The sequence below is a fragment of the Salvia hispanica genome, chromosome 5 (assembly GCF_029641045.1).
Source record: "Salvia hispanica isolate PSC_SH4W2 chromosome 5, Shi_PSC_v1, whole genome shotgun sequence".
NCBI classification, from domain to species: Eukaryota; Viridiplantae; Streptophyta; class Magnoliopsida; order Lamiales; family Lamiaceae; genus Salvia; species Salvia hispanica.
The window spans coordinates 20,947,527-20,956,458 of NC_142696.1; the positions used below are offsets into that span (position 1 = coordinate 20,947,527).

Below are 8,932 nucleotides of genomic sequence, written 5' to 3' on the forward strand. Positions count from 1 at the left end.
AGCAATCCCTTAGTTACTGCGCATGTGTTCCGGCCAAAATTAAGCTAAAGTTATATGCACTGACGATCGCACGTCTGTCCAATTCAAGAAATCTTTAGAAAAAAAATTATGAGAAAGCAGGGGGGGAGGGAAGAACAAACCATTCCAGTCGAAAGAATGACAAGATCATCTTCGCACAGATAGGGCAGAAGAACTGCTTCGGTGTCGCCATATCGTCTGCAATAATCAAATACTCCCTCCGTCCAACAATAGCAGACCCATTTCTAAAGGGCACGGGTTTTAAGAAAGGGTTGAAGTGTGTGATAAATGATGTGTGATAGTGGAATTTGGGGCCCACAAATTTATAATTTAGCTTTTATACATCAATGTTCTGATTTTATTTCTGCTTTTAAATCCAAATTTGTAGAATTAAATGAAACAATTCGCTAAATTTGCTCACATATATGCACAATTAAATGAAACAATTCACTGTAATTGCAAATAGAAAGAGAGTTGAATTGCAAATTGCAAGGGATGAGGGTGAATAATACCACTGAACTACAACAATAAAGTAGCATCTGAGTCTTGCACGTCGTCATCAAACCAGACAACACTAGGACACAAGAAAAATAAAATGCATGAGGCACTATGACTATTTTTTTTCCGGACATCATCCGTTTTGTTACCTTATGTTCCATTCTTCTGCCTCGATCTTTGCAGCAGCAACTGCGGCGTCTCTGGAAGACTTCACAAGCATGTACTCTTTCTGCTCCATAGCAATTCATAAATAGATTGAGAAGAGTTAGATAGCACAGATTTTGACAATAGATTACAACAAAATCTCTGTTCAGTTTGGGCACCTATCTCTCCAAACAAGCAGCATTCGAACATTGAGAGTTTGACTTCATTTCCGTTGTTGGGAAGTAGTCAATGAGGGCATTGTAACCCTAACGAAAAAAAAAATTTACTCCAAAAATCACCAACAAGACCCACTGGATAATAATAAATGACGACATTTATAACTTCAAACGCATACATTACGATACACCAAGCCAGTGTTTTTATCTTTTTATTGATATGTACATGAATTAAATTAATTTAGCATCGCACACAAATTCCCTCCTTTCTATAGGAGTTTATTTGTAATTTCCTACTTCATATAAAAGTTTATTTAAAAATAAATAAATAAAAATAAAAGAAAAGCACAATGCTTGGTGTTTATGGTTGCATCGGTTCGGTTGAGTCTGGCGCTTTCACCGAAAGATCTCCATAATTAGGTATTTACACACAATTCCTTGCCACAAGAAAGAGTTGGAAATACGTACATTCGTATAATTCCTTGCCACAAGAAAGAGTTGGAATCCATGAAATTCACCAGAAGTTTCTTCTCTTCATAACACTCACCGAAAAATTTACCGAATGATCTCCATAACCCCCAGAAGTTTCTCCTCTTCATAACATTCACCAGACAATTCACTGAAAGTTTCTCCTCTTCATAACATTCACCGGACAAAATTCACCAAAAGATCTCCATAACCTCTACATGGTTGTCGATATTGCTACTATTTTTAAAGTCCACATGTAAGTTAAATACAAAACTAACATAAAAATCAAAATATATATTATAATTATCTAGATATGTTTATCTTACATGCTCAATACAATTTCTCCAAAATCAAAGTTTATCCATTGAATATTTCGTAGCCTTTCTGTTGTAAGCCTTTACATCATTTTTGTTGTAATCCTTTCCATCATTGACACTCAAGACACTGTTCAACATTAGAGATACATACAGGTTTATCAACTTGCTTTGTCAATACATTATATAGTAGACAATGTTCAACATTAGAGAGAAAATAAATTTATGCAGCAGTAAGTTATAAGAATATATTTTATTATACTATATTAATAGTACAAAGTTAATTATTCTATTTAGTGCTTAAATGTTTTTTCATTATTGAAAATGTCCTCTTTTAGTTCAGTTATTATTTCCTCTTAAACATTTACTATACATATTTAGTTAGGACATGTCGGCAAACCAATTCCTCATTTTTTATGGGGAGAAAAACAAAAAGATTAAGAAATAATTAAGAAGAAAACAAACAACAATCACTGATAGTACAATAATAAGGAGAACTTCAAATGGCATTACAATACAATAAACCAACTAAGTTTTTTCAACATTAACCTAACCATCACAAACGATGTCGTTCAGCAAACAAGCGAGGTTCGTCACGGACGAACCTCCTTTTGAAATCGCTTGTCGAACCGTGTCCTTAAACTCCCTCGCTCTTTTCGCCATATCTCTCCTCCCGTGGCTATTCGGATCCATGAATTCCTTCACGATCTTGGCAACTTCCCCGCTCATCAATATTTCCCCGAACTTCAATTCATTCTTACCATCCACTCCAATCCTCCAATCCTCGACCACATATTTCTGAATTGTGGTTTGATCCATTAATAAAGGAAAGCAAATCATCGGCACACCACTAAAAATACATTCCATGGTCGAATTCCATCCACAGTGCGTCCAGAATCCCCCTACAGAAGGATGACACAACACCTTAAGCTGCTCACACCAAGGCACGACTCTCTCGGCCTCCCCCACAACGTTCTTGTAGCCTCTTGGCCTCCCCACGAGCCACCCACAAGAACCCCACGCCACTCCTTAATAGTCCATCCACTATCTCGTCCATTTGGGCATGAGAGACCGAGAGGAAACTACCCAACGAGACTTACAAAACCGAGCTCGGTGTTTGGGAGTTGAGCCACTCAAGTAGTGGTGAGGATCACTTTCATTGGTTGAGAAAGTTGTAAGAGTTTTAAGATCGAGGTAAGGTATGGTTGGACCAACATTGTATGTTGGAAATGAGAATTCTTGCTTCTATTGCTTGGGATTCTAGCTCGTGGATTGAAGAAAATAACATGTATTGAGCTTTTGATATGTTGGAGCAATAACGGACCCAGAAAATATAGCTCGTGGGGTCGGACCAAAAATTTAATACTAATATATAATATTTAAATAATAATAATATAACATATATTAAATAATTATTTTTACCATTTTTGTTGTCCTTATTATGTTTTTGTTACAATTGAATACAAAATTTATAAAACTTGAACTAAATCAATTTTTTAAACATATTTATAGGATCTACTAAAGCTAAATTAGTTAAACAAAATAAACAAGCACATAGTATTCAATATATTAATTATTTTACTGCATAAAAGTAAAAAATAATCATAAATAAAAAGATATTCCTAGATTTACTAATTCGCTTCTTCCAAGCAACTAGTTTACAGTTTTTCTTCAAATTCAAAATTCATCAATGGAGCTCCCACCTCACTAAATTTTTGCAGTATATTTTTTTTTAATAACAAGAAGAGGGCGTCGCCCTAAGGTTAAAACACCGCCCCTACATTGGGCACATACGACCGTGGGTAGTCCCCATCCGGTCATTCAGCAACAAATTCATCGTCTCACTCGGTGCCTCGTCAAACACCACTAGCCCAGGCTGCATGTTCACACCCAAATTTGCCATAAAGTCTGCAACTTGATTACTTTCCCTAAACACATGAGCAATCTTCACATTCCACGCTCTTTGCATGATACCTTTTATACTTCTAGCAAGTGATAAAGCACTTAAATCCGATTTCGTGTCATTAAGCACGTGAACAACTGTCATATTGTCACTTTCCACAAGTACATTCTAAGCCCCCTTTGCCACGCCAACTTAAGCCCATCATATATTGCCCACAATTCAGTTTGCACTACTGAGCATCTTCCCAAGTGCCTTGTGTAGCCTAACACCCACTCTCCAGTTGAATCACGCAATACCCCTCCTGACGCTGCACGTTCATAATCGTATTTCACAGCCCCATCACAGTTTAATTTGCACCACCCATCCGGGGGAGCATGCCATTGTACCTGCTTCAACACCTTATTTATCGATTTGGTTAGCTTAAGTTCATTACTATGGACCGATCTCGCCCAAACTCTACATTGTGCCATTGTAGCGTACGATGACACAAGATCTCCTTGGAACACTAATTGATTTCTATTTTTCTATAACCTCCAACAAATCATACCAAAAATAGTGCTCCAGCATATCTTACCATCAATCTCATAACATTTCAAATTATCCATCAACCAATTATCCAAATTCATTGTAAGAAATTGATTTAATTTACCTCGAGGGACAATAGATTCCCACACTTTAATCTCATTTGGACACCCTCTAAGAATGTGATTTAGGTTCTCTTGGGTATCTCCACAAGCGATGCAAGCAGCATCAGTTGCGCAATGTCGTCGACACCTCTCCACATTAGTCATTAGCCGTTTTTGTAAAACCAACCATAAGAAGTGTCTTATGCGTTGCGGCCCTTTATAATTCCACGCCAATGCCCATTTCTTATCCATATTGTCCCAGGAGTGCTTGCATACAGATTCGTATGCACTGGCCACTGATAGCTTGCCATTCTTCTCCCTTCTCCAAATACATAAATCAGCCCCAGCTTCCTCATATGGAGGTCTAATACCAGCAATTACGGCAGCTGCTTCCGACGAGATGAAATGTCTGAACGCGCCCCACTTCCACTCACCATGACCATCCACCATTTCACAGGCTAAGCATTCAAAATCTACTGCCGAGTTGTCAATTTTATGTTGAATAAGCGGTCCTAACTGTGGACACCAAATATCCAGCCAAAACTTTGTTTTCTTGCCGTCCCCTAACGACCAACAAGCACTATCGTATATTTTATCCCATACCTTCATAAGTGACCTCCAAATAAAAGAGCTACCGGACCGCGAGATTGAAGATGGGCAGCCCACTCCTACTTTATACTTTTCGCGCAAGATTCGTACCCAGAACTCATTCTCTTTAGCAACTAGATTAAAACCAAGCTTTATCATGAAGGCTTCATTGTTCCACTTTAATCTTCTCAAGCCAAGCCCCCCCCGATGTGATCGGTTGACACATTGATTTCCATCCCACCAGTGGGGTATTTCTCTGCTCATCTGACCCTCCCCAAATAAATCTTCTCACTAAACGTTCGATCTCCTTGCAAATCGAAACTGGGACCATCACAATTTGCATGAAATAATTTGGTATAGCAACCAAAACAGCTTTTGCAAGTGTGACACGAGCTGCCATAGTCAATAACTTTGCATTCCACCCACTCAATTTTTGTCTCACTTTGTCGATTATAAACTGAAAATCATTTGTTGACACTCGCGGCCGTGAAGCATAGGAAATCCCAAATACTTTCCCAGATTCTCCACCGTGCGAAAGCCAAGTCTCACTCCTATATCGTGTATGATTGGAGATTTAGTGTTTGGAGAGAAGAAAACTTGTGTTTTGCTACCATTTATTCGATGGCCTGAGTACAAGCTATAATCATCCAAGACTGATTTGACTGCCACAGAGCTTTTCACATCCGTCTTACAAAACAACACTAAATCATCTGCGAAAAAAAGATGTGAGATCGGTATACCATTTCTTACTAACCTGATCGGTTCCCATGCCTCCTCATTGACAGCTTTAATAATACTATGCCCAAGTCTTTCCATACATAGCACAAATAGATACGGAGACATCGGATCTCCTTGCCTAATTCCACGGCTCGGTTTGAACTCCTCTGTCGGCTTACCATTCCATAATATCTGCATCGTGGCCGTAGTCACACAGCTCATAATAACTCGTGTTAGCTGACTCGGGACCCCCAAATCATTTAAAGTATCCTCCACAAAATCCCATCTTAGCCTATCATATGCTTTTTCCAAATCCACCTTAATTGCCATCCAACCATCTTTCCTTTTGCAATTCTGCATCGTATGAATACACTCTTGTGCAATAATAATATTATCTGTGATGCACCGCTCATGAACAAAACTGACTTGATTAGGTGCGATGACATACTTGAGCACACACTTCAATCTATTTACCACCACCCGAGTCACCAGCCGATATAAGACAGGGCATAGGCTAATAGGCCGAAACTCTGTTATAAATTCTGGATTTGGAACCTTAGGGATCAAAACAATAGATGTGCGATTCAGCTCTGGTTCAATTGGTGCACCATTGAATATTCTCTGAATCATTGAGCATACAGAATCCCCCACTACCTCCCATTGAGATTAAAAGAAGGCTGCGTGTAGACCATCTACTCCAGGTGCCTTGTTTGGGGCCATTTCAAAAAGTGCAACCTTGATTTCTTCCATTGTCACTTGTGTACCCAATATAACCATATCTTCATTTCTTATTGCTGGAAAACGACCACGAATCCGGAAGGTTCCCCTTAACGAATAGTCAACTGTTTACAGATTTTTATAAAAAGATAAGATTGCTGCTTTTAACACATCACCGTCGAAGCACCATTCATCTCCTTCAAGTTTTAAAGCCTCTATCCGATTCTTCTTTCGTCGCATCATAGTTTTCTTATGAAAATAGCTCGTGTTTCTATCGCCAAGAGCTAACCATTCCGTACGGGACTTTAACTTCCACACCAATTCCTCTTGGTCTAGAATTGCCTCTAATTCTTGTCTGAGCTCACCATCAAGCCTTACCAAGTTCCTGGTAGTATGTGTTTCTAATGCCTTCTGGATTCCATTTAACCGAGCCATTATTTGTTTCTTGCGCCTCCCAATGCTTCCAAAAGTGTTTTGGTTCCAAAGCTTTACTGCCTCTGCTAACCCGGTCATGGTTGCAGCCATCGATCCCTGATCCACCCAATTATCTCTCACCAACTGCCCAAACTCCTCATGCTCTAACCATCCCTGGAAGAAGCGAAAGGGCCTTGCAGTTTGTTGCTCATCCACTCTTCCAATCACCACCAGCAACGGCCTATGATCTGACTTCATTTTTGCCAAGTGAAAAATCGTGGCTTCTGAAATATTGGAGTCAAAATGCATATTACAGAGAAAACCCTTGCAGTATCTTTAAAGTCATTATTCTTCTCTAAATTTCTTTCCTGTTATAATCCACAACAATGATTTCTCAATATTTCTCTACTCTCTTCTCATTTATTCTCTAGTTTTTCGTAGAGGCGGAGTTGTTATACGTGGGGTCGGGAGGCGGAGTTGTCGTGGGTCGGAGGGCGGATTATAGAGCTTCCCAAGCAGTACTCACGGACCAACGGTGGGGTCGGCCGACCCCGCCCGACCCCACCTGGGTTCGTCGTTGTGTTGGAGAATACTCGTAGGGCGAGACCGAGAAGGCGTTGATCTTTCATTGAGACAATCGATGGAAGGTTTGCGAGGCAGATTGAGTCGATCTCCGAGACGTAATCAATCCGTTCGTCCCCTGTTTCTTGTCTCACATCGACAACAATAGTCAGCAATATTAGCAAAATTAAAATACAACGCAAAATATTTTAGAACCATCAATAATTATTATCTCAATTAACATTCAGTATTATACTTATGTTTCTAGCTAGTTGCACATGGATAGACCTGCCCAAGGTTTATCGAACCGGCGGTTAAAACTGAAACCGTAACCGTCGGTTACGGTTTCGAATCGAAATCGTGAGAATTTACCCGAACCGAAACAGTCGATTTTTGAACCGTGGTTCGGTTCAGGTTCAAAAATTTTCGAACCGAAACCGTACTGGAACCGCTGGTTCCGCGCGGTTTCAAACCGGAACCGCGAAAAACAGCCGGAAAACCTTGAAATCAAGCCGGAACCGCAAAAAACTGGCGGTTTGGAACCGTGAAAAACCGCCGAAAAATTGCCGGTTCGAAACCGAAACCGAAACCGTAACCACGAAACCCCTCGCGGTTCGGTTCCGGTTCAACAATTTCCAAAACCTGAACCGACAGTTCCGAACCATAACCGTCGGTTCCAGAACCGTGGGCCCTCTACACATGGACAACAAATAATCAGCAATACTACACGATTTAGATATAAAGCATGTAGAAATCTCATTAATTATACGGAGTACATCATATCAACCTTCATTATTCTACCCATGTTTTTAGTCTCGAATCGACAATAAATAATCAACAATATGCCAACACAATTTGAATATAAACCAAAATTTGATAAAAATCTCATTGATTATAGCATCTTATTAACCTTCAATACTCTTGTTTCTAGTTCGACAACAAATAATCAGCAATATTAGTATAATTAGAATGCCACACACAAATAGAAATCTCCTTAATTACAACCTCCTATTAATAAATAATCAACAATATTAATAAAATTTGAATACAGAGAAAATATGATAGAAATTTATGTTTCTGGTCTCACATCGAAATCAAGTAATTACAATTATTATCACAATTTAACTACAAAGCAAAATTTAATAGAAATGTGTCATTAATTATAACTATAATAACCTTCATTAATTAACTTATTATGTTTGATCAGTCTCATATTTTGATTTGAGAAAAGGATATTAATGATCCATAAATATATATATATACAATATGTAAATTTAAATATCAACACAAAGACATAAGCTTATCAACAGAAGGAGACGGTGATGAGGAGATCGGGGTCGGAGGCTGTGAGGAGCTTGCAGAGATTCATCATTGGGTTTGCCGAAATTTTTTCATTGGTGGGAAATAACAAACTCGAGGTAAAGTTCGTGATATTATTTGTCAATTTCAAAGTTCATGGGGAAAACCCGACTTTATGAAAGTTTCATGATATTAGATGCCAATATCCCTTAAAAAAATTATCTCTTTAGAATTGGATGCTGCTGAGATCACTAAAAGTAGCAGAATGAGTTTTCCAGATCCCACACAACCACCAAATCAGTTCATATCACCGCTGTACTCCGGCGGCGACACCGCCACATACTGGCCGCCATTTTGGGCCGACTCTGACCAACACCAAATGCAGCAACATCCCAACAATGGTGGTTAAAATATTCATTTAGTGTATCACATCTTATGCTTTCATTCGCGGATGATCATTTTAATACATATTGATATTGATTATTGATT

General features: G+C 38.9%; 1 pseudogene; it reads right to left on the reverse strand.

Moving 5' to 3' along the window:
- Positions 1-2,167: 2,167 nt before the first annotated feature.
- On the reverse strand, positions 2,168-7,949 carry LOC125189710 (UDP-glycosyltransferase 87A2-like; annotated as a pseudogene).
- Between the last annotated feature and the right edge of the window lie 983 nt (positions 7,950-8,932).